The 6,000-nt window shown below is 41.9% G+C and overlaps 1 protein-coding gene across 3 annotated transcripts in view; it reads left to right on the top strand.

Moving 5' to 3' along the window:
* Sema5a (semaphorin 5A) overlaps positions 1-6,000 on the top strand; it is a 474,447-nt gene that overhangs the window by 32,080 nt on the left and 436,367 nt on the right. The window lies entirely within an intron of this gene.

The raw sequence follows: 6,000 nt of genomic DNA, 5'->3' as shown, positions 1-6,000 counted from the left end.
TTGTCTGAACAGAGAGCAACACTAATCTGAAAGCAAAGCAGAAGCTGATGAATAGGTAAGTGGGGCAGGAGGAAGGGCATCCAGAGAGGCACACAGCAGAAGTAGCTGAGGAGGCAGGATTCGGTGGCAATCCCTGGACAGAATTTGGCTTCAACGGATGGCTCTGATTCATTTTTTCTGCAAAGAATGTCCACCTTTATTTTCATTTTTACATTTAATTTAATTTAGAGGACTGGGTTAGTAAGCCTAGTAGCTGAGATCCGGGAAGCCATTCATCTTCCCTAGATGTCAATTATTTATCTTAGAAATTTCTTGTCTTTAAAACTGACGATGTGCTATCCTCCTGACTTTGAATAGTTAATTCACCTCCAAAAGGAAATGCCTTTCAGTGAACAATTTAACTGACTCAAAAAGAGTCCACATAGCAGGCTTTCTTGGACCACTAGTCCCCAAATCATGACACAGAGACTTATTAGTTATAAATGCCCTGCCTTAGCTTAGGCATGTCTCACTAGCTCTTATAACTTATTTTAACCTGTTTCTCTTCATCTACATTTGCCTTGAGGCTTTTTACTTTTCTGAATGTCCTACTTTCTGGCTTCCTCTGTGTCTGTCTGTCTGGCAGCTGCCTTGTTGACTGGCCCCTGGCATCTCCTCTCTTCTCTTCTCTCAATCCTAGATTCTTCCTCCTACTTACTCTCTTTGCCCACCAGCCCCACCTATCCCTTGTCTGCCTAGCTATTGGCCATTTAGCTTTTTATCAGGCCAATCAGATGCCTTAGGCAAGCAAGGTGAAACACCAACACATCTTTACATAGTTAAACAAATGCAGTATAAACAAATGCAACACAACTTTACATAGTTCAACAGTTATTCTTCAACATAAACAAATGCATTTCATCTTTACATAGTTAAACATATATTCTATTCCACAACAGGCTCAATTTCATCTTTCGGCTACATGAGAATGTAGCTTGGGGTTCACTCATAATCCAGCTATAAAAACATGTATTTTAACAATTCCACAGCAATTTTTTTTGAACTGGCTATGATGGTGCCTGGGTAACAGATCTATGTGAATATCTTCTGCATATCAGGCTCTTCCTTGGGGAGGATTTGTCCCAGGTTGATTGTTTTGCAAGGGACTTACTTTGCCCTTTGTAAATGGTAAGGCATTTCTGAGTTTTGTCTGGTTTCCATAGTTACTACTTATTATTTTTGGAAGAGGCAGCAAACGTTTTCCTTGTGATGATCCAAAACTTTGCTTCTTTCAGCCTTTTCTACCAGTTGATACCAAAGCCGTGAGCAGGAAAAATAAGACCCTTTAGCTTAGTTTGCTGATGCTTTTATGTTCTAAATCTGGAAATTGAGTTGCTTTGGTTACAGGAAACCAGTTTGGAAGGAATCAGCTCATGGCTAGCTGCAGTCTTTTCTCTCTCTCTCTCTCTCTTTCTCAGTGTGTGTGTGTGTGTGTGTGTGTGTGTGTGTGTGTGTGTACGCGTGCGTGTGCGCATGCATGTAAAAATCAGAAATCAACGTCAGGTATCTTCTTCCATAATTCTCCAACTTAGTTTTGAGACAGTCCTCATGCTTCGGCAACACAACAAACACTTTATTCACTGAGTCGTCTCTCCAGCCCAGCCCTCCCCTTAGATTATTTGGTGACATTTTTTTTTTTTTTTTTTTTTTTTGCACAAAGAGTTGGGGAAAGAGTCACTCACTGTAGATTTTCTAGGTGTAGTGATCTTTTCACATATTAATTAGATTAAAAATGTTTTGGATAGTCAAGGAGGTACAAGTCATTCTTAGCTTCATTAATTATGGGACTTAGTTGCCAGTGTTTTTGAGAAGGGGACTGTGGAGAGAAGTACTTTTAGTCTTGTTTTTCCTCTCCATACTTATCCCCCAGGGTCTCCCACTGTGAGGTCCAGTGGCTCTGGTAATGCTATGTGTAGCATGAATCTTAAAGGGTCTTATTAATAAAAACAAACCTAGGAGTCAGGTATTGGGGTGAATGTTGGAAGCTCAGAGAAGCAGAACAAGCCACAGCTACCTCATCTTACCAATTCCTCAGCTGATCCTGTTTTCTCAAAAAGGATGTCTCTTAGCTGAACTGTGCTGCTCAAAAGCCTAAAAGCTTAACCAGGCCAAAAGCTTCTAGTTTCTGGTTTTCACGCCTTATATACATTTCTGCTTTCTGACATCACTTCCTGGGATTAAAGCCTCACTTCCTGGGATTAAAGGCATGAGTCACCATGCCTGGTTGTTTCCAATGTGGCTTTGAAATCTCAGAGATCCTGTGATGGATCTTTGCCTCTGGAATGCGAGGATTAAAGGCATGTGCTACCACTGCCTAACCTCTATGCTTAATATTATGGCTGTTCTGTTCTCTGACCCCCAGAGAAGTTTATTGGGGTGCATAATATATCTACCACAGCTATGGGGATGTAGATACTGATTCAGGCTTTGGCTGGACCTGAGATCCCCAAGTTCTTAGAGGTTGCAGATGTTGTTGCTGCTTCTCCTACATCTCAGCTTGAGTAGCAAGCATTGATGCTACACGTTGTTTGAGAGTAGCCAATGTCATCTTTGGAACTGGCTCCTGCATAGACTTTTAGTGAGCAGGCTCTACAATATTTAAACTCAATCCATGGATGCTTAGTCAAGAAAAAGATGGGTAGTTATAATAGGCTTGACAGGATTTGACTTTCCTCTGGCCTGTGACTAGTTGAAGTCTTGACACAAGAGCGTGTTTTCCCTTCCACTCCAGGTTTGAGAAGAACTTATTCTGGCTGCACTTCCTATAATAGTGTAATTGATAGGAAAGTAAACAGCCAGCGGCCAGTATGGAGTGATGCGAACCCTGTTCTCAGTGACATTTTCCTCATGCATGGACACAAGCTGAAGTGAGAGCACCGGGATTTGGTGGGGCAGCTTATCCTTAGGGCATATCATGTCCATTCTGCCATTGTGGGTATGATGCAGATTTCAGAATGAACAGCTGTCTTCCTTCTTTTTATTTAAACTTTTTCCCTACAGGTCATGTGTGTATATATTATGTCTTCTGGTTTTGTGTATTTGTGGGATTCCTGGATATGCAAACTAGTGCCTCTCTGCATCTATTTCTGGTTTTTGTGCCTTATCTTGGACTCTTTTCCTTCTGCCTGTTTTGTCATATCTCAATGTGTTTGTTTATGCTTTACCTTATTATATTTTAATACTTCTTAGATGCCTATTTGTTTTCTAATGAGAGACAAAAGGGGAGGGAAGGTGGGGAGGAACTAGGAGGAGTTGAGGGAGGGCCAACTTAATCAGAATATATTATATGAAAAAATCTATTTCAGTAAAAGAAAAAGTGTGCGTGTGTTTATGTGCTGTACAGTGTGTTCACTTCTGCTATATGAATGTGTGTGTATAGATATGTGTGTGTGTTCATGGATGTATGTATGTATAAAGTGGGGTATGTGTGGGTATCATCTGTATATGTGTGTGTGTACCTCTGTAAAGGCGGGGTTTGAGCTGAATTCAGTGGTGTGTGTGTGTACCCCATGTAAAGGCAGGGTTTGAATTGATTTCAGTGCTGTGTGTGTGTACCTCTGTAAAGGTGGGGTTTGAGCTGAATTCAGTGCTGTGTCATCCACAATGGATATGTAGCACAATCGACACAATTATTTATTGATTTGTTTAATTCAATTAATTGTATTGGATATAAGAGTAGTATGTGTGGTAGGAAAAAAGGTTTTGTTCATATTGGTTTCATAAATGTCCAGCAGCTGCATGCAGAGATGCACAGATGGTTCAGTAGGAGAGAGGCTCTGTCAGCATCCACATGTGAGATAGCCCTGGTTACCGTTGATGCAGAGGTGATGTCCTCTGAGGACCCCACCTCTGCCTTGATGACACCTCTGGATTTCCAGCGGACTGCTTTGAGGAAACCTAAAAAACTAAAACCACACTGTCCCTGATGCTTAGATCTCATACTCACTTGGAACGATTTTTTCTTTTCTTTTTGTGAAAGTTGCTCTTTAGGAGTCAATCCAAGCACCCGCTAGGCAGCTGTTGTCTTGGGATGGCCGCCAGCACCCCTGGGGACTAGCCTGGGTTGTGATAACCTGCGGCTGTCCTGCTGCCAGAGGCTGAGACTCTCCGGTTTGTGCATTCCCTACATCACCTAGTAGTCAGGAACATTGCACATTCTCCTTGCTTCTCTTCAGAGCCCTCTGTTGCCATAGCCCTATTAGACATGCATTTTTCACACTTATTTCATGGATCTCTGTCAGACTTTCCACACACTCCCAATGTTACATAAGCTGCTTTCCATCAAGTTGTTAAAGAGTTGCTAATTTTCAGTTGCTTAATGGACTTAATGGCTTTTGGAAACTAGTCTCACATGAATCACACTGGGTTTAATCAGGCCCTGCATGCAAGAGAGTTTTAGATGTCTATGCTTTAAATATATGGGACAAAAAGGAGTATACAGGCAAGTGGGGTTTTGTGATGTGAGATGCATGGGAGGGAGGATGTCTCTAGCCTCATGCTGGCCATACTCTGGCTGGTACTCTCCAAACCCATGCGTTAGCAATGTTTACCAGAGAAACAGAACTGATAGTGTATGCAAACATCTCTCATGTACATGTAAAATAAAGCATTGACTTACATGGTTATTGGGACTGAGGAATCCTGCCATCTGCTCTCTGTGTGCTACATAACCTTCCATGGTGCTAGTCCAATTCAGTCTTAGTCCAAAGCCCCCAAACCAGTACCACCTATACACAGGGTCAAAGGTGGATGTCCCAGCACATCTATCTGAAAAAACAAAACAAACAAAAAAAAAACAAACAAAACAAAACTAAGGATCCTATCTCACATTTTGTTCATGGTACAAAAGGATTAAATTTAAATTTGAATAGAATCTTTATTTACCAAAGTTTACAAAGATGGGGTCTTTTTAAAGAAAGAGATCTTCAAAACCATGTTTTCAGTTGCATGGGTGTTTGGAGAAGAGTTTAAAGTGGCGGACGTGAAGAGAAGCCAGTTCTGCTGTGGGAGCAGAAGAGGGGCCCAAGTACCCAGCTCATGAAGTTACAGATTATGACCTCACATGGCAAGAGGAATTCTGCACATGTGATTGAAGATCTGGAAGCAAGAGATTATCTGGAATTATCTGTCCTCAGTCTAACCAAGGCACCCTTGGAAAGAGAGGGCAGAGAGGCTTGGCACAGAGGGCAGTGTGGGGTGGCATAGCGAGCTTGGAAGATACTGTGCTGCTGGCCTTGAGGATGAAGGAGCAGGGTCCAGGTGCTGTGGGATGTTCTGTATGTTAAATGTGTTGCTCTGATTGGTTAATAAATAAAACACTGATTGACCAGTAGCCAGGCAGGAACTATAGGCGGGACAAGGAGAGAGGAGAATTCTGGGAAGTGGAAGGCTGAGGCAGAAATGCTACCAGTTGCCACCATGAGAAGCAGGTGTTCAGATACCGGTAAGCCACGAGCCACATGGCAACTTGTAGATTCATAGAAATGGGTTAATTTAAGATAGAACAGTTAGCAAGAAGCCCGCCACGGCCATACAGTTTGTAAGAAATATAAGTCTCTCTGTGTTTACTTGGTTGGGTCTGAGCTGCTTTGGGACTGGCATGTGAGAGAGACTTGTCCTGACTGTGGGCCAGGCAGGAAAACTCTAGCTACCTTCTGGAATGCCCCTATGGGTACAGAGGTGATAAGGGAGCAGACATTCATCCCAGAGCCTCTGGACAGAACATGACCTTGTCTGGAAACCCATTTCGATTTCTGAGTGCAAGAGAAAAAGGTTGAGTTGTTTGTCCTAAGCTACCAAGTTCATACCAAGAGGATTAATTTGTTACACAGGAAACTAATATACCCTTCTTGTATCTAAATAGTAAACTTTGGCTTAAAGGTATTAAATTTTTAAAATTATACTTAATATTCAGGTGTATAAAAAGCTTGTGTGAAATTAATAGCTTCAATGCCAAATAAG

The sequence above is a fragment of the Peromyscus maniculatus genome, chromosome 15 (genome assembly GCF_049852395.1).
Source record: "Peromyscus maniculatus bairdii isolate BWxNUB_F1_BW_parent chromosome 15, HU_Pman_BW_mat_3.1, whole genome shotgun sequence".
NCBI lineage: Eukaryota > Metazoa > Chordata > Mammalia > Rodentia > Cricetidae > Peromyscus > Peromyscus maniculatus.
This window is presented reverse-complemented; position numbering and strand designations above follow the sequence as displayed.